The following is a 20,902-nucleotide window of genomic DNA, read 5'->3' on the forward strand; positions in this document are numbered from 1 at the left end:
GTGGATCCACAAATTCCACCCACCCCGCATTCCCCAAAGTCTTCCGAGAAAAATAGTACCTCACTTGTGTGGGTAGGCCTAGTGCCCGCGACAGGAAACTGCCCAAAATGCAACGTGGACACACTACATTTTCACAGTGAAAACGGACCCTTTTTTTGCAAAGTGCCTTGCTTTAGATTTTGAACCCTAGATCTGCCTGCACCTAGGGAAACCTAGAAAAGCTATACATTTCTGAAACCTAGACACCCACGGGAATCTAGGATGGGGTGACATGTCTGGCTCCCACCAGGTTCTGTTACCCAGAAGCCCTTGCAAACCTAAAACCTTTTTTTTTAAAACACATTTTCATCACATTTCTGTGGTAGAAAGTTCTGGAATCTGCGTAGATCCACAAATTTCCTACCACCCGGTGTTCCCCCAGGTCTCCCGATAAACATGGTACCTCACTCATGTGGGTGCCCCAAGTACCTGCGATAGGCAAGGGACCAAAACATATTGAGGAGACATCAGAATGACCTATCACAAAACAACCTGGTTTTGCAAGGGAAGTCACCTGGGTTTAAGTTAAAAGACACCGCCGACCGCTGGTTCAAACCCCTGGAGTCCACCCGTGAAGAAATCATGGACAAAATCTATCTGGAACAGTGTCTAGAAGCATTGCCTTATGGGACACAAAGGTGGCTGCGTCAGCATGCTGGTCTGACGCTTGAGCATGCTGTCGAAATGGCTGCCTCGTATGCCAGAGCACAGGGTCGCAACACAGTAAGAGAGCCTGAGAAGAACCAAAGACCACCGCAAACTGGGAAGTCCAAAAGAAAGCCCAATAGGCCCCCTTTTCAGCCCCTGATACCATGTCCCGGAAGACCAGAGACCTTTCCCTCCTCAGGACCCCAGTGTTTCAAGTGCGGGGAGTGGGGGCACATTGCCAAGTTCTGCAGAAAGAGGAAAGAGAAAACTGACGAAGAGCCCATGGACGTTAGTTATTTGCCCTGGTCCATTCTGTATGCCCAGGAAACAGGTCCTGTCTATTATGTGAGTTTGTATATGAACAACCAACCCATAAAGGCCCTCTAAGACTCTGGGTGCAGGCATTCAGGTATAAGGAAAGAATTTGTTCCCCTCTCCCATGTGATTCCGGGAAGGAGTGTTAGCAATAGGTGTGTACACAGTGACGTAAAAGACTATCCGGTCACCAGGATACAGCTCCAAACTATGCAGGGCATAGAAACTACAACAGAAGTAGGGGTTCTGCCCTCTCTTCCAGAACCTCTTATAATAGGACAACCCCTGTTTTGCTAGCCTCCTTTTAGGGAACCTAGATAAGAGTGCAAAAACCCCAAACTCCCATAATAGCCTTTTAACATCGGAACTTTGGGCCATGGACACACACTTCCGAACCGCTCAATTAAATGATGGCACCCTTAGTAATGCATGGCAAAGTGCTAAAGAGTCTCTTATCCACACAAAGACCATATCCCTGCTTCATCAAGAAGAATGGCCTTCTGTATAGGGTCGCAAAGGAGGGTGAAGAGCCACAACTCCTAGTTCCTGTGGGGTTTAGGGACCAGATCCTCTTTTTTGCACATTCACACCTATTGTGGGGTAGACAAAACATCTCAGTCCATTTTACAAAACTTCTTTTGGCACGGAGTCCACGCCCAAATAAAAAAATATTGTCAAGAATGTACAATATGTCAGAAGAGGAACCTGTATACCCCTCCAAAAGTCTCATTAAATCCCCTTCCTATCATTGGCAAACCATTTTACCACATAGGAATGGACCTTATAGGTCCCCTTCCCAAGTCCAGTCGGGGTTTTCTCTATGTTCCTGTAATAGTAGACTACTCTACTAGATATCCAGAAGCCCTTCCCTTGCAGTCTGCAACAACCACCACAATAGCACAGAGACTCATAGAAGTCTTCTCACGGATGGGGTTTCCCCGCGAAATAATTACCGATCAGGGAACCCCCTTTGTTTCTCAATTTATGAAGCAGGTTTGTAGACACTTGAGCATAAAACACATAAAACATTTGTGTCTCACCCCCAGACGGATGGCCTCGTAGAGCGCTATAACGGCAATCTTAAGCTCACTCTAAAAAAACTGTTAACTGGGGATGGTAGGAACTGGGACCAGCTCCTCCCTTTGGCTCTCTTCGTGCTCAGAAGCCAAGTACAGAGCAGCCTTGGTGCTTCACCCTTCGAGCTCCTCTTTGGCTGGAAACCCCGTTCACTGCTTGAGATCACCAAGGAGAGCTGGGAAAAGAACAGTGTTAGGGAAGCCCAGTCCTTATTCGATTACGCTAACCAAGCAAAAAGTGGGCTACATAAACTAAGAACATTGGCCCATGATTCCCTAGAGAGAGCCCAGGAGAGACAAAATTATTTTTACGATAAAGAAAAACGTTGGAGGGAATTTTCTGTAGGGGATTGGGCGCTTGTTCTACTTCCCTCTTCCTCTCACAAGCTAAAAAAAGAATGGCAAGGTCCTTTTCCGGTAACAGGGAAAATAGGCAAAACCACATACGTCCTGAGCCATTCCCCCTCTAAGACTCAAATGTACCACATAAACCTGCTAAAGAAATGGCTAGGGCCACCGCCTAAAAATACTCATACTGTCTCCACAGCAGAAACCCTGTCACATACTGTCAGTGACACCGTCATCAACCCTGATGTGAACGAGAATGAGAAGAAGGAGTTTCAGGCCCTCCTTCTTACTTATAAAGATATATTCTCAGACCAGCCAGGCAGAACGCATTTGGCCATGCACTCCATTCCAACACAAGAAGGTGTCACCGTAAAACAAAAACCCTACAGGGTCCCTAAAGCACGTCGTGTGGCCCTCCAGCAAGAAGTCACCAAGATGCTGGAGTCAGGAGTTATAGTACCATCCCCTAGTAATTGGTATTCTCCAATTGTGCTTGTGCCGAAGCCGGATGGTAGTATCCAGTTTTGCATAAACTTCAGGGCGGTGAATCACATCTCAAAACAAGATGGGTACCCCCTTTCCCGGGTGGATGAATTAATCGAACGCCTAGGTGAGGCCAGGTACATCTCTACAATAGACCTCACCAAAGGTTATTGGCAAATTCCACTTAGCCCCGACGATTAGGAAATAACGGTCTTCTCCACACCGGACGGCCTGTACCATTTCACTGTGTTGCCTTTCGGCTTACATGAGGCCCCAGCCACTTTCCAGATGTTGATGGACAAACTCCTGGGACCCGATTCACAGAATTAACTTAGGACAAAATCCTAAACTTACTACTTTTGGTATTCACAGAATGCACTTACTACTTTTGGTATTCACAGAATGCACTTACTACTTTTGGTATTCACAGAATGGATTTACGACTACTAACTTTACGTCCGCACTCGAGCCGGAAATTACGGCCCAGAGACGGAGCTTCCAGCCTGGAGGCGGGGCTTCCGGCCCGGAGGCGGAGATTTCGGCCATGGCTAAATCTCTGTCACTGGCCGGAATCCCCAACTCTGGGCCGGAAGCTCCGCCTCTGGGCCGGAAGCTCTGCCTCCGGGCCAGAAGACCCGCCTCCGGGCCAGAAGCTCCGCCTCCGGGCCGGAATTTCCTTGCCCTCCTATCAGAGGAAGACGCCAGTGTAAAGGGAGGAGCAGCAGTGCACCGGAGAGAGCAGACCGGAGAAGCAGAGAGAGGGAGACAAGCGTTGGAGAACCTGTGGAGAGACCAGTGCACCGAAGAAGAGTTTGTAGCCCCACAAGAGGAGCCAGAGAAGCGGACCACACCAGGAGGCCAATGACACCTCACCTTGCCCCGCCACACTCCAGGAGGAGCGTGGCTGGAGCAGGTACGTCATCGCATACAGGGGTTCACTAAAGCACTGAAAGGCAATGGGTAATTTTTGAGGGTGGATACCGTTTTCCGCTATACTTCGTTTTCTTTTTCACGTGGTATCGGTTTCCGGTGATTCCTCGCACTCCCTTCCCTGGGTCTGAGATACCGAAGTACGTCCCACTGACCAGTGGTTTCTTTTTGTTGTTTCTTTGACTTCATACGTCCAAGACCGGCTGGAGAATGACGGAACTCCCTGCATACCAACCTGGCCTACCCCAAACTGGTGAACCACAGGAACACTCCTGGCAACCAAAACTGATTTCCTTTTTTCTTGAAAACTAATAAACTGCATCAAAAAGAACCCCAAGGCATCTGTCCTTTCCTATTGGGTGAAACCTTTGCTTACACTAGCCTTCCCCACTGGGGGTCCCTGACAATTATAAATTTATGAGTTCAGTATTTGTTTGTTTATGATATTGCAGTAGGTTGTGCTGTGGAATGTAATGTTTCATTGTAATTTATATTTGTGTTCTATGTGTTTTAATATTGATAATAATACCTTTTATTGTGCTTTGGATTGTACTAGGGTTGTGTTTGTGAGTGGCTTCACACCTTCTTTCATCACTGGACTGGACATCAAATTTCATTTTTAATCTGGAAGTGTTTAATTGTTTTTCAAGTAAAAAGAGAGTTGGGTATTTCTTAAACAAATATGTATTTTAAATTTGTTTATATTGGACTATTGGACTTATATTGGATGTTCTTACTCTAATTTATTTTTTCAGGAGTTTATTTACTTTTTTAATCAATAATAAATATAATAGTGAGATTGTTTTTCTTGGATTGTCATTTCACTGACTAGGACTTTAAATATGGAATTGTGTAATATCATAATGTATTCATTCATTTTATTGGGTGCGTAATGCTCATTTATCTTTTCTTATGATTGTTTATTTATTATCTATATTTACATGGCTTTATATTTGTGTTAGTATATTTGTATAGGTGGTAGAAAATTGTTTGGTTAGAGAAAATATTGTTTGTTATTTTGCAAACGGAATTCATACATTTTGAAATATGTATTGTATTCAATTTTAGTTATCAACCCAATTTCTTGTTTTTTGATATCATATATTAAAGTTCATATAATACATTGCAATACTTGTAATGAATATTAATAAAGTGTTTGTCTTTTAGGGATGTCAAATTGTCTTATTGTTTAGTGTGTTTTTCAAAATTAAGTTCCTGCTACTGAGTCTTGATATGGTAAGCTCATCTTGTTAGTAAAGAGTCTCATTTTGAATGCTAGGAATTCAATATTTGTTTAGATTGTTTGAAGAGTTTTTTCTATTTTAGTTGGGTTAGAGATTGTTCCATTCTTTGCTCCCTGCAGCTTTGTTTTTTAATTATCTCTAGAAATTGGTAGGGCATTAGATGACTTCTTCCAACTGTTCCTTTGAAGGGAAGGGTGCCACTGTTCTACTGCATTGTTTGTTTTTGCTTCTTTGTATATAATGTTGTTGTAGATGTCCCACCTTGGACTGTGGTACTTGGGTTGGCGTCTGCGGCCTGATCCATGCAGGTGATCAATCCAAGTATCCACAAAATAATCGATTAGCGGAGCTAATGTTATTTCATGTTGTTTGTAATAGTGTGATTCAATTAGCATGTCATAATGTTTAGTGACATCTCTTACGTGGAGGTGTGCTAAAGCTCTTAGATTTAGTAATTTCTGTGCAAATTGTAGGTTAGGTGCATATTCTTTGCTCAGGATGGATTTCTGGAGATGTTTCCATGTCTGGCTAGGGTGATAATAGCATTTCTTTGAATAATCTTTGGTGCATTTCATGGGTGTTTTGTCACTGGTGGTGCTCTCCTTACTATTAGCATGTAGGTCCTGGCCCTTTTTGCAAGGTCTCCCCCAGATATTTTCCTTCTGTTGCTGAACCAATTTTTGGTGGCATTACGACTGCAATGTGTCTCTGCTAGCCAGTGCTAAAGTGCATGGCACAATTGACATCAAACTGTTTGGTACAGTTGATGTACTTGTAAGTACACAGTAAACTGTACTACATGCACCTAGGGCATGTGACGTAAATGCTACTAATGGGTTGCATCTCTCATTGTGCCACCCACTAATCTAGTATTTTAAAGCATGTCTCAGACCTGTCACTGAAGCCTGTAGTGCAGTTTTAAACTGTCATTTCAATCTGGAAAAATAAACCTTTTTAACCAGGCTATGTTTTGTGTTGGATAGTGTAGGGGTAAAAATTATTATTCCCCATCACTTACCTTATAATGCATTGTAATGGCATGCGTTGTAGTGGTATGCGTTGTAATGACATGCGTTGTAGTGACATGCGATGTAATGGCTGCATTGTAATGGCATGCGGTGTAAAGGATGTTGTGTTGTAATGACTGTGTTGTAATGACAGCATTGTAAAAGTTGTTTCCCCCTGATAGCACATGGCCTGATCCAGAGACTATAGCGTTGGAGAGGCAATCAGTGTTGAAGACGCTGACGTGTGATGCTGACAAGACCGAATCACTTTGAGGCCAAGGGAACCCCTACAACACTGTTTTCTTCTCTACGTCAGGGGGGTAGGAGGGAGGTGGGACATGCTCCAGATCTTCAGTTCTTCCTCTCCAGGGACCTTTCCTACCTTCTAGAACTTGGCTGATCGTGTTCCTGTCTGGCTGATCCATGCTCTGTGACCTATGGAGTTTTATTGTTATTGGTTTTATGTTATTCCAGTTGGTTTTTAGGGGTTGTTTTTGTGGGTTTTTACTCCTTCTCCACATTTGGTCGACATTGGGTTCTTCACTATGTGCCTTTTGGGTTTACCTTTGCTGGGGATGTTTCTTTGCTGCATGCCTTGACAAATGGTTGAGGGAGTCTGCACAGCTTTCTAACTCCCTGCCCTGTGTTCCAGGATCTTATGGTCACCAGCCTCAATGTAAGGAGCCTGAACAATCCCACTAAACGGTCCGCTTATCTCTAGCTCTTAGAACAATTAGGCAGTGACATATGCCACCAACAGGAGACCCACCTACTCTCTAAAGATGTTTCCAGAATGGAATCACACTGGTTCCCACGCCAACTCTGGTCACTAAGAAAGGGGGGTGGTCATTCTCTTTTTACGAAAGTTCAAGGGGGAAATAATATCAATAGTCACTGAGCTTAAGTGACTCCTCCTAGCAGTCTGGCTTAAATTAGGCACCTTTTATTTCATCATGGTGAACAGTTATGCCCCTAACGAGTCCCAGGAATCTTTTAGTACCAGTTCCGTGGCCCCGGTACTTAGATCTTCTGATGCCTCTATCCTGATTGGGGGGAAATGGCCTTGCTTATGGATACCGACATGGATCCCTCAGGGCAGTGCTCTGACCAAGCGGGGGCCTTACCTCCCTTCCCGATATAGAAGCTGAGGCTCTGGAACAACCCATACAATTAGAAAAGGTGATCTTGGCTATCGCTCGTCTAAAGCTGATGAAATAGCCAAGGCCCGATGGTTTTAGTGCTCAATTCTTTAAGGTCTTCTGCCTTGAGCTAGCCCCCTGCTTACCCGTCCCTACAACTCCTTTGCCGATTCTGGTTCCCTCAATGACTCCATGTTGGAGGCGGCTATTTGGTTATTCTGCAGCCGGGCAAGTATCCGGCCCTCTGTGGGTCATATGGACCCATCTCTCTCTTGAGCATAGTCATTAAGTTGTCCTTGCTTAGGTTTAATAAACAGAATTATTCCATTAGTATTTTAGCACATCACTAGGGGTGGGCGGAATTTGCGAAAGTGACTTTCGCAAATTATCGCGAAAATGTTAAAAATCTCCGCAAACACACGGAAATATCGCAAAGATGCTGAAGTTTTTTTTCCCGCCCGTTCGCGGTATTTTCTGCGTGGTCGCGGCTCGCCAACTTACCCATGCGGTTGCTTGCGGGCGCGGCAATCTTGTTTTCACTCTTCCCGCGGTGCATGATCGCGAGAAGAAAGATGTGATCGTGCTACCAATGACATTACTGCGGGCGCGAACTGTCGCGAGACAGCGCAAATGGCTACCAACAATCCAACATCTCGTGGAGGACGCGACCGGATCGGGAAAACTTGTCGGCGAACGCGGGGATTCAGGTAAGGCGATCGAGCGCGAGAATGTATTATTTTACAGTGCGAGCAAGAAATAAATTATCGCTAAGCTGCAGAATGCAGACATTTTTACATTTTCGCGCTCTCCGCGGAACGCGAAAATGTCAAATTATCGCAATTTCCGCGAGTGGAACGGAAATTTAGCCCAGGCCTACACATCACCTGATCCCACTCATGGTGGGCCTGATAGAGCCTGATCAGGCAGGATTCATAACAGCACACCAGTATGGCTATAACACCAACCGCCTTCTGCACCTCCTGGATAAAATTCATAGGTCACGAAAGGAGGCACTGTTTCCATTGATGCCCAGAAGGCCTTTGATCATGGTCCCTGGCCCGACCTTTTGGAGACACTGCAAAAATTCGACCTAGTTGAGAATTTTTGCAGATGGGTCAGATGCTTCTATAGCGCTCTCGAGCTTCAGTGAGGGTCAAAGTTTTTTCATCCCCTACCTTTCCTATACAACCGGGAACAAACTAGGGTTGCCTTTTGGCCCTGCCCCTTTTTGCTCTACACATGGAGCCTCTGTCGCAATGGAGAGACAACCCGACAATCTCCAGAATCTCCTTTGGAGGAGATCAGCAAGCACTCCAGGTGTGTGGTGAGACCTTGGGATTCAAAGCAAACCCTCAGAAATGTGAGATTCTGAACCTATCAGTCACTCCCCCTCACAAGTGTCCTGCGCTCCATGTTTCCCTTCGAGTGGGCAAAGGACTCCTTGCCCTACTTGAGTATTAACCTGGCTCTGACTCTCCCCAAGACTTCAGCTTCCAATTACTCTGCTCTTACCGCTCAGGTACATGAGGATCTGTTTGCATAGAGTCGCCTTCGCCTCTCTTGGATGGTTAGGATATCTGCGGTCAAAAAGACCATCTACCACTGATACTTCAGCTGTTGCAGACACTACCACTGACTCCCCACCCATTGCCCTTCGTTCCATTCAATTGGACATTAATAGATTCCTATGGCATGGCAGAAAACCTCACCTCTATCAACAAGTGTTTTATTGCTTAAAGCGTGGGGGAGGACTAGCGGTCCCTTTGCTACTCCCAAGCCACTCAGCTCAGATTTTTGGCAGAGTGGAACTACCTGCTCTCTGAAAAATATTGGCCCTTTATGGATCAAGCAATCACTGGTTCCAACATATGGAAAGAAGCCTGGTTACCACAGTAACATAGGGCTTGGGGCCTCTACTCCTCGCCAGTGATGACCCCTACACTCGAAGTGTGGGACTCTGAGGCACTCAGGGCAGGTCTCACAACCTTCCCCTCCCCAATGACCCCGTTCTTGACTAACCCAGACTTTGTACCGGGGTTGGAACCTGAGATGTTTCGGTGATGGCATGATGGGGGCTGCAAAAGAATGGGATGCCTCTTTGATCTACACAGCCTTATTCCCTTTGACCAGCTCAGAGTGAATTGCTCTTTGGCAGACTCTGACCGCATACAATATTTACTACTGAGATACTGGGTGACAACTCCAGAGCACAGGTAAGGGGCAGGGTGACTCATTACTCCTTTTTAGAAGTGGATACTTCTTAAAACTGACGATAAATGCCTCATAACTGAATTATATGCTTGGCTGAGAGGAGTCTTCCCAGCAATGTCCCAGGGACAGACAAGAATGAAGGCAGAGTTGGAAAGAGCTCTACTACCAAGGAGTGGGAGGATATCTTGTACAGAGCACATCACACGACGCATAACATGGCCTGCATTGAAACTGCTCATAAAATTGTCTCTTATTTGTATCTGACCCCGTTGCGACTCCACACATGCTGGTGTGAAAGTGGGGACTCGGAGACTGTAGTTCACCTTCTATGGCATTGTCCAAAACTCACTTGTTACTAGGATTAAAGTACTAACTGACATCGACTCCATCTTTAACCCTTCCATCCCAAGGTTCCCAGCATACACTTTTCTTGAACTCCCAAACCCCCTGATCTATCTCCTATGCTCCAACTGGGGGATGCAAAAGACTTTGAGGGCTACTCAGCTGGTGATTCTATCACTTTGGGGTGCCAATAAGACTCTCTATAACACCTCCTGGCTACACAAACTGTGGTTAATCCTAGAGATGGAGAAACTGTCCTTGTGAGTGGACCCGAGTTATCCCTCTTTGCCTGGTAGATGGGCACCCTTTATTCAAATTCTTTCCTCTGAGTTTCGAGAGCTGATATGCCCGACCTACCTACGGCTGCTCTGCATGATCCCCCCCATAAAACCCCATTAAAGACTATGCACTATCAGGTATTCTGTTGTCTCCTCTTCCTACACTGTGCTAAAATGTGAGGCTAAGACTATTGACCATGTATTTGCTGTATCACGGAGAACTGGGGTGGTGGATTGATGGGTTGTTTTTGTTTATTTAAAATTGCCTGATTTAAACTGTTAGCATTTCGTTGTAGGTGAACAACTGTTTATTGACCTTGCTTCGGTTTATTAAACCGAATTATTCCATAAAAACTTTCTGGTAAAGCTGCTCTTCAGAGCCCAATGTAGGGCCTTATTACTATGTTGGTCAGACTTGCCCGGCCGACACCGTTGCAGAAACGAATCGCCCGACCTCAGGTCGGCGGTTCCAACCGAAATATTATGTCGCGACCACCCATGGTGTGGTAGCAAACTTCCATTTCTCAATGGAAGCTTGTGTGTTGTGTGGAAAGGGCCCGCAGCACAAGCTTCCATTGACAAATGGAGGTTTTGAAACATTCCTGCACCGTGTGGCAGGCACCATGCAGTGCCTACCACAAGGTGTATGGATATTTAGGGGGCCCCATAGGTGCCTCCAGGTCATTACAGAGGGCCAGCGGGAAGGGGGCCCTGCTCGGGGCCCCCAATGTTGCTTTCTGACTGTCTTTCCATGTTCGAAAGGCCGACATGGAAAGGCTGTTGAAAACATCATAATCGCGACGCCGGGATTATGACGTCGGAATCCTACCACAGGTTTACCTCCAACCGCTGTCATCCTAATATGGCAGTCGGACTGTAAACCTATCATGTAACCCGACATTAAAATGAGGCCCTTAGGGGCATATTACAAGCCCCTATCGCCACCACAACGCCACTTTTAGTGACGTTGTGATGGCGATAGGGACTTCGTTTTATTTATAAGTAGGCTTTCCAGTTTTCAGTTTCTATTTTAAATTCTTGTGGTTTTTTCTTCAGTGATTTCAATACCTTAAAAAACAGTGGTTATCTGTGGTCACATATTTTAATGCCAAAAAAACAGAGACAGTGTTTTTACGGGTTTATGGAACGTTTTGCTTTTATCATTGCTTGCTTTCTACACCATGCAATACTACTTCAGTGAGTCATGCGGCTCGCTCTTTCCTTCCCATGTAAACTTGTATCTAAGAAAAGGCCTTCTCAACATTGGGAATTGAGACTGGCAATGTCAAAACAGCCAGCACACAATTTGCTAACTCTAGCCACTAACATAGCTTTCTGGTGCACCTGAAGGCTGCGATTCTCTGGGACAGGTTCTGCAGCATATGCGTTGAACTGGGCACATATGCCCTCAGAGTTATTGAAGCGGTCAAAAATATAGCAGTACTTTTCAAAGTCTGGAGAAAAATTCCCCTCTATGAAAGGGATCTAGAACTTGCGCAGAGTACCACAGTGAGGCTTCATTGACTTTAAATGCCATGGTCTGTGAAGGGACTTTCCTGTGCATCATTGTAAGCATTGTAAAATAACATTTTCTGGATTGCTCCTCAGCATTTATTTGCTTACCAAGTGGCAAGCATTCTACCATGGAACATGTTGCAGTGCCAAAGTCACTAAAAGTGTTGTCCAGTCTACTCTCATGGAGATGTTTCACATCTACACCAATTACGCTGAACACTTGGTGGACAAGGATGATTTAGGACTCTAGTTTTTTTATTATATCCACTACAGCAGGCATGTTTTCCTGTAAAAATCTAAGAATGCAGTAGTGTGTACTTTTTCACATTATTATCAATATACGTTCGGAGATCCTCACATTTCTAGCCTTTGACATCATCACTAAGCAAAACCTCTGTAAACGGTTGCCATATGGATATTATAGCATTCACAGCCTCCAGGACTGAGAACCATCAGCTTAATGACACATTTGGGATGACGAGAATGGGAAACATAGTCTAGCATTCTTCATTAGCTCTGAAGATTGTAAAGATGCTTTCAGTATACCATCTAGCAGGTGGCAAGGATCTCTTACAGAGAAGCACTTCAGCTAAGGTATCAATTTTTAAAGGTCAATACACAACTTATTAATGTATGTAGCCAAATCACTGAAAATACAAACAATATCACTCCAGTCTTTGTTCAACTTGGTAAGAATGTTTTTTTAGCAGAGTTCCATGTTTTCCAAAAGTCCGGTGACATGTTTTCACTACTATACCAGATGCTTGGTGACAGCACTCTTTTCACATATACCTGCCACTATACCTTGCATTGAAATTTTAAAGCCTAGGGTGTAGGCCTGGGCGAAGCACTACGCTACGCTCGCGTAGTTTGCGAAGTTCGCGCTACTTCGCACTACGCGAACTGCACGTAGCACAGTGCGAACACGCGTAGCGTAGTGTTGCGTAGTGCTGCGGTCATTTTTTGCTTGCTCGCGGTCCTCAACGTCAAGTTGGAGACCGCGAGCAAGCAAAATGACATCCTGGCGAGACTTTTTCCTTGTTCGCGATCGCGAGCATGGAAAATAAACCTCCCGGCGATTATCAATACTGACTTGCTAGAAAAGAGGGCTGATATATCAAAGGGTTTCACCCATTCTCTGTCTGTGGGTAAACGTGATGGTACATATTGGGAGAGATTCTTATGAAACCAGACATTTAACCTATGAATGAAATGATCAAACGTACCCAAGATATCAAATATTTTGATATTTCCTGAATCTCAACAGATTATAAAATATTTAAATACGACCTAAAACATGATTCTAAACCCTGCATCTTTAGACCAAAGACCACAAAACTGGAAAAAGAAAAAGGAGGAAACAATATTTTTGTGACATCCCTAAACAACAAAATACAAGCAGAATAATGTTAGCCCAATCTTTCTGGCTGCTACCTTGTATTGCAAAGTTGCATTGTATTTGCCCCTACAGGAAGAAATAAAAATGACTCTTTCACTCTCCTTTTCCTTTCTTTGAATGGCATTTAGTTTGTGGTTGAGCAGGTGTTTTTCGGTGTTTATATGTTTAAACAGGTGAGGGCTATTTCCCTTTTGGTGGGGTTTTATCAGTTATTATAGGTTTAAACCTACAACAGGATAGCCTATTTATAAGGCAGTGGCTTAACTCTGCCTAGTAAATAAGGAACCCTTTCACGCTCTACTTACCGTGAAAGGTGAGGGCAATGGGTTTTGCAGTGGGCTCTCCACTGCAACACCAATTGATTTTGACGCTGCCCCTTATTTACAAGGGTAGAGTAAATAGGAGGCAGTGCCATTAAGACCAGGGAAAACCAGAAAAAAATGTTTTATTCTCCTTGTTTTTGCTGTTTCCATGTGTGCTGCATTGTGCAGCACACAAAGAAACAGCAAATGGCCATTAATTGTTTATGTGCAGGAAAGTGTCCCTTCCTGCAAATAAACAATCACAAAAAAGAAATGACATTTTGCAACTTCTGCCCAAGGCGCATCCGAATAGGGGCGCTGCGCCTATGGCAGTTTTGCCAGCCAAGCCCTAAAAGGAGGAATTGGAGCAGGGAGCGGTCTCTTTCCACTCACCGCTCCATCAATTGGACGCTGCTGGTCACCCCACCGGAGACCAGACCAACTTAATTTTGTTTTGTGTGTTTTTCCGTGTCCAGGTCACATCGGCTGGGAGCCGTGCAGAATGCTCAGGCTATCCATCGGTGGGCCCATGGCTGGGAGCCCCGTGGGTTGGAGTTGTGCTTGTCTGTCCCACGGTGTGTCGTACGCAGGAGAGGCTCCAGCCCGGAGGGCTCAGGTGAGAGGGTCTTGTTTATTTGAGGGAGTTGGTGGGGCACATGCAGTACATGCATGTTTAAGTCTCGCCTGACCCAGCGCATGCACTGGTCTGGCAAGACTTATTGAGAGGGCTCCAAAAAGTGCTACCAGGCCAGCCTGGAGCTACAGTGCATTAGCGCGGGCGCACGCACCGCGCTTTACCGCGATTACTTTCACTTTAGCGGCCGCACGGCCGCTGTGCATAGCCAATAGGTCTCGCTTTTGGGACCTTATAAGTATTTAGTTATGCAACTGTTGCATGGCTAAACACTTATAAGGTCCCAAAGGCGAGACCTATTGGCTATGCCAATGCTTGTTTTAGTCCTGTGAACTGGCCATGAAGGAGGTTTGAGTTTTAGTTGCCACGTTGGAATGTTCCTTTCTCACTGAGCAAAGGGATTGGATTGGGAGCCAGGGACGGTTCAGGGGGTAGAATGGGGGAGTTTTTCCATGGCCATTTGGGATCATCTTTGCTGGCCACTGCAAGAATGATTCATTGGCATTCCGTGAGGAGTCACCACAATGGATCGTGCTGATGGTGGAGAAGTGTGGCTCACTGGTTAGAGTAGACAGACCTGGAAGCAGAGGTCAGCCTGGGACCAGGGTTCAATTCCCGGCTCGGCTGGGTCTTGAGTCCATAAATTGTCCATGGACTCGATAATTCTCGCTCCAGTGCATACTCGATTCATGGGTTCACACTCTGTGACTCTGGGCAATAGCTTGCTTAATCTCCACAATGGCCCCTCGTGGTGGGATGCCTGGCTTTCACCTTGTGGATGCCCTGCTGGGTTATCTCACAGGGGAATACCAGGACGGGTTCCCTAAGCAAGCGCTTAGAGACCGGTTGGTGATTTGCGCTATATAAATATCTGTACATTTACATTTTACATTACATGGTCCGACACATGAGGGTGGGAGGGTCTTGAGTGCACCTGGTTTAGTGCTAGTGTGTTGATATTTTTCCCAAGGAGAGCTGTATTGAATGGTAGAGTGAGTCATTTGTGGCCAGTTGGACTTGAAAAGTTTCGCCTTGCGGTCAATTTGGTTGAACAGTTACTTGTTGAATTAGCGTTTATGTTGGGCTTGTGTCCACCTGGTGCCCGGCAGAGTTGCCAAGGGTGGAATTTGGTGGTGGTGAGTTTGAGAATTGCTCAGGTGGACTTTGTCGTGATCCATGGCGGCAACTCGAAATATAAAATGTGATCTGTTCTCGATGTGTTCCTGTGTTCCGCAGCATGCGCAAATGGGTTTACCGAGGATGATGGTTGTTTGGGGGCATTGCTTTGGCAGTGTTGACTTGATGTTGTGAGACTTTAGTGTTGTGGGAAATCAGGAACAGTGTAGAGCAGTATTTGTTCCAGCTCTGCGGGCACTGGATTGTAATGTGGGCACTTTCTTTCGATTTTCAGGGCAGATTGCTGCAAAAGCTGTCTACGTCTATGAAGGGGAGTGCATTTGGCCCAAAATCCAAGCTCTTGTATCCCTTCCTTCCTTCTGCGTGATCTAACGTCCTTGGAGAAGACGGTGTATTTGTCTTCTGCAAAATGGTATTTTGAATTATGTTTGTATTGGTTGTCGTGTTGCAAGATACTGGTGTCTGGCCACTATGCTTGCACTGTTAGAGCATCAGAGATTTAGAATCTCTTGGCAGCTTGTTGTCATGCATTGAGTGTGCATTCCCTCTTGTTCACAGCTTTATCTTAACCATACACCTCCTCCCCGCTGGCACGGATTCAGACTGGGCCAATGTGGGTGGGCCACGTCATACCCTGGGTGTGCAGGAGGGAAGAAACACGCAGAGTTTCAATGCATGTCAGCGGCATCAAATGGAAGAAACCGTCTATTATTCCTGAACATCACTGAGAGGCATCTATCTGTGGTTAACAGATCCATGTTGAAAGTGGCATTACCTTAAAATGGATGCAGCGTTATGAATCTCAGGGTGGGAATGATGTTAAAAGTGAGTACTTCAGAGCAAGGGGGTGTAAAACACAACTACAGAGGGAGGTCGAGTCAACTGTAGGCCAGGAGAGGTCCTGCCCAAGAGGATTTCCTCTACATGTTTTGGAGTGTTATTGCTTGTGGGCTTGTTTTACTCCCCTGAGCTCCTGGTTTGTACTGGGTACCCTAAACATGATCCTTGCTGTGTGCGTGTGGGCTTTATCAAGTCCATGGATAATTAGGGGATGGCTTTGGAAATACTCGGGTTGACTTGGAGGGAGCAATCACCGGAGGCTGACATTTTTGTGCACTGAGAAATTGTCGATGAATCCAAGCTGATCATTTCCTTGTGCTTCCCAAGTTGGCACAAATCAGTCTGTGGGAACCCACACATCTGATACTGGATAAGTTCTCCTTTATCAACTACCATCTCTAGAATAGGGGGAGGCCTACGTGGTTTCATAAAATGCCCAGAACCAGGTCAGTATCTTCAGTTTATTGCTAGCCCCGAGAACATTGCACTGCAAGTGCTTTCCTTGGCATCGACCACCTAGAGCTACCTAATGTTCAGTTCAGTAAACCAGAGTGAGAAGGAGTGGGAGAGAGGTCCCTCGACACTTGGTGGTCAGGGAGGCAGCGTTCTATCTCTTAAAGGACTTCGCTGATGGTTTTCCTCCATGTTGTGCCCCTTGCACCGATGGGGGCAAATATGCTTCTCTCCATTCCTTTTCGTGGCTGGCCATGTATAGTGATAGAGGCTCTCTTGTGATTTGGCACCCTATGATGACCTTCGACTACCATCATTTTAACTGACTTTAGTGTGTGTTATTTTACCCTAGCCTTAATGTAGGACGGTCCTGCATATGCCTGCTTCTCTTCTTTCTTGTAATGTTGCTGCCTTTCAGTGGGAGCTGTCACGGAGTAGAATAGTCTTGCCAAGAATAGAAGGTGTGGGATGTGCATTTGAAAGCATGAGAGGGAGAGAGAGGTGTGGAATGTACTTTTTGGTCTCGAAGTGCAGTGTTGTGAGCGGTGGTGCACACATGTGCTCGGTGTTGTACATTGAGAGATAAAGTATGTAATACTATAAGCAATTGTGCAGACATGTGTATTGTGTGGTACAGTTATGAGAATTATGAGTTCTTACTATTAGCTTTGACATGGCCTCATGTCATCTTTTTTCCCTGGCTTTGCCTTTCTGCAGTTTTTCTACGTGCACAGCAGTGCTTGCGAGTTGTTTGGGTTATTCACATTCAAGGTCTTTCTGTTTTTCTGAGCGATTGCTTTTGTTTAATGTACAACTCTGTCTCGGAGTCAAAATACGAGAGCTTGGCCAGCCTCCGTCTTGGCCTTGACGCAGACGGGAACAGCCAGCTCGTTTTAATCTTTTTTTTTTGTGTGTGTTTTTTTCTTAATTGAAGCTCCATAGCAGCACCAAAAAAAACCAGCACAAATAAACAGACACATAATCTCCAAGTAAATACAGAGAATAAAAATAAAATTAAATAAAATTAAAACCTATATCCCAGGTTTACAATTGGACATAAACATAAACATACAGATATTCCCCCCAATGTTATACATGATAAACTAAATTACCCAACCATATACTCCCTCACAGCCCCCCATATCAATAGTCCTAGCTGTCTTTTCCTGTATCCTTTCAAGGCATGTAGGCTATATTCCAAATTATAAACATTAAAAAACTTAGCCCGCCAAAACTCAAAGAATGGGGCCTCTTGTTGTAACCACAAAGATGCAATTGTCAACCGTGCAAAAGCCATAGCCATAAATATTAAATACCGGTGCCTGTATAATGGCTGCCGCACCTCGACAACCTCCCCTATACCAAGCAACATCATAGATTGAGTAATTTTAACTACAACTCCAGTGACTTTTGTTAGGAACCTCCCAATAGAATCTATCAAGGGATCCAAAACCTGACATGCATATAAAACATAAAGAATGTCAGCACTATCTTTACCACAGCGAAAACACCTCCCATCATACTGCGGCCCCCAATTCATCATTTTCAGCGGAGTGTGATAAAAGTTGAATATTGTTTTATATTGTTGACTGTGAAGATTGGCTTCACCCAGGATCTTTCCCGCCAAATCGATAGATTCTTCCAACAAAATTCCGGGGCTCTCCAGCCAATTTCGCCATTTCAAATTGTACTGTTCTAAATCATTCGCTCTACCCTCCAGCAATAACTTCATACAGGACCCCAATCTTAGCGTGTCATCTAATAGATTCAACAATTTTAACCTTCTTAAAGCAAATTGGATGTTTTGCCAAGAAGTCCCTAATTTGCAAATACTTAAAAAATTCAGCATATGAATATACTCGCCTTTCTTCATGGTAAAGATCCCCAAGTCGGGTGATCCCCCTCCTTCTCCAACCCCATACAACCTGATCCCAGAATATCGAGGGGAGTGTTCCAACAGAATTAATAGGGGTATAAATAGAGAGTGCTCTCAGCATTCTTTCGTACGATATTCCATACTTTAATCAGGGCAATCAATACCTTAAATTGTTCTTTTAAAATAACTGCCATCCACCCGATTAAAAAGATAATGCTTCGCCTCTGGTCCTAATATCATCTGATGATAGGGAGCTTCGGCTAAGTTCCTGAGATCTTCACCAGTAAGTTATAACCGGACATTAACCAACATCCATGCATAACAATACAAAGCAAAGCAAAGCAAAATCCGGTATAGACCATCCACCTTCTTCACGTGAGAGAGTCATATATCTGGTTGCTCTACGAGGTCGTCCCGGGGCCCACATGTATCTCGAGCAGAGCGATTGTAAAAATTGGATTTGTTTCTGGGAGACCTCCAATGGGACAGCCCTGAAAAAATACAGTACACAGGGTAACACATTCATTTTCAACACATTCACTCTACCTATTAAGGACAAGTGAATATTCTCCCACCTTTCAAATGACCTTTTCACTCCATAAATGATGTCCCCCCAGTTAACCTCGACAATCTCTTGAACAGAGGTACGGATCTTAATACCCAAATATGTGGCTTCCTTAACAGACCTAGCGTCCCCCTCTATTGCCTGACTTGTACTGAGCACTTGGGTTTTTGCAGAGTTGAGTTTATACCCCGAGGCTGCCCCAAACATCTGCGCTAAGGATTCTATTTCAGAGATTGCGAGCCTGGGGTCAGAGGTAACAATGGCAATATCATCAGCATATGCCAGTACAGAATAACATTACTGTTGTACCACGAAAGGCAGAATTTTTCTACTTTGTTGTAGCATAAGAATAAAGGGATTGATATATAGCGCAAATAGGAGTGGCAAGCAAGGGCACCCCTGCCGTGTGCCTCTAGAGATCGTAATAGCCTGAGAATTATGTCCCATTGAGCAGATTTTGGCTGACGGGCAATGATAAAGGGCCTTCAACGTCCTTAGAAATCCTTGTCCAAAGCCCATTTGTTGCATTCCCCGCCAAAGGAAATTCCACGAAACCCAGTTGAATGCCTTTTCGGCATCAAGTAATATCAGCCCTAATTCACGGGCCTCAACCTGTGCGATGTCAAACAGGGTTATTACTCTACGTACATGATCAACCGTCACTCTCCCAGGTATAAAACCATGCTGTTTAAGCAAAACTAAAGATGGTATAATCTTTGCCAATCGCGTGGGCAGTATTTTCGCATAGACTTTACCATCGGCGTTAAGGAGAGAGATTGGGCGGTATGATCCAGGTAGCTCTGATGGTTTCCCCTTTTTCCTAAACACACAAATATTAGCCTCAGAGCAGGTCCGTGGAATCTCTCCTTTTTGCCCCATTTGGTACACTATCAACATATCATTTTTAATTTCAGAAAAAAAAGTTTTAAATACGTCCAAAGGGAGTCTATCAGGCCTCGCGGCTTTCCCAACGGCCAGTGAGCTAATAGCCTGCTCTAATTCCCACATTGCAATTGGCTCCTCCAGTCTTTTAACATCCACTTGATCTAACTGAGCCCATAACGCAGCAGATAATCCCATATCTGATAGAGATGGCTCCCCAACTTGAGTCTCAGTATATCATTTGGTATAAAACTCATAAAATACTTTAAGAATTTCCTGGGGGTCAGATACAATTACCCCCGCCTTATTCTGAATCCCCTTAATTCTTTGTTCCGACTCTTTAGTGCGTAATTTCTGGGCTAAACATCGGCCCATAGATTCGCCATACTCGTGACATTCCTTTCTATAGGTTTGATATTTTATAGCGATCTCCTTACTCCACTTGAGGTTAATTTTAGCCTTGCATCTCGCTAGGTTATTCAAACATACAGTGGTATCATCTCTGGTAGCTAAGGCAGTAAGTAGTTCCTCCTCGGCTCTCATAAGATCGTCATAAAGGACCTGCAATGCCTGTCTAGCCATTTTGGATTTTAGAAACCCAAAACTCTGCGTCTCCCCTCTCAATCCCGCTTTAAAAGTATCCCATACCACACCCCAAGGCGCCGAATGTCTATTTAATTAAAAAAATTCCTTTATCCACACCCTAATCTGCTCAACGTATTTTTCATCCAGCAAGTTCTTCCTATCAAATGTGAACATTCTGGGTGGTGCGCTTCTGATAATTAGTGGGATTTCTACTATCAAAGGTGCATGATCAGGGGTCACCCTTGGATATATAGACTAGCTTTGAATCCAGTAAACACTGCCGATGGTGCAAAAAAATAATCCAACCGAACATGCTTGTTATGGGGGTATGAAAAGTAAGTAAAGCCAGGATTATCTCTATGTAAGCTGCTCCAAACATCCAATAAGCCATGATCCTCTATTAATTGAAATAAGGCTTTATTAACACAGGGCTTCCTTCCCTCATACCTGCGTCCCCCATTTTGGATATCTTCCCTAGTCAAGTTTACATTGAAAACCCCACAGAGATGTAAAGGAGTAGGCCAGGTAGCAAGCTCCCCATTTAGATATTCCAGGACTGAAGCTTCATCCAAATTAGACCCATAGACAGTGCACAAAGTGAATGATACGCCCCCAGCCCTACATTCCACAATGGCCCAGCGTCCCAAATTATCA

The sequence above is a fragment of the Triturus cristatus genome, chromosome 1_2 (genome assembly GCF_964204655.1).
Source record: "Triturus cristatus chromosome 1_2, aTriCri1.1, whole genome shotgun sequence".
Taxonomy (NCBI): domain Eukaryota; kingdom Metazoa; phylum Chordata; class Amphibia; order Caudata; family Salamandridae; genus Triturus; species Triturus cristatus.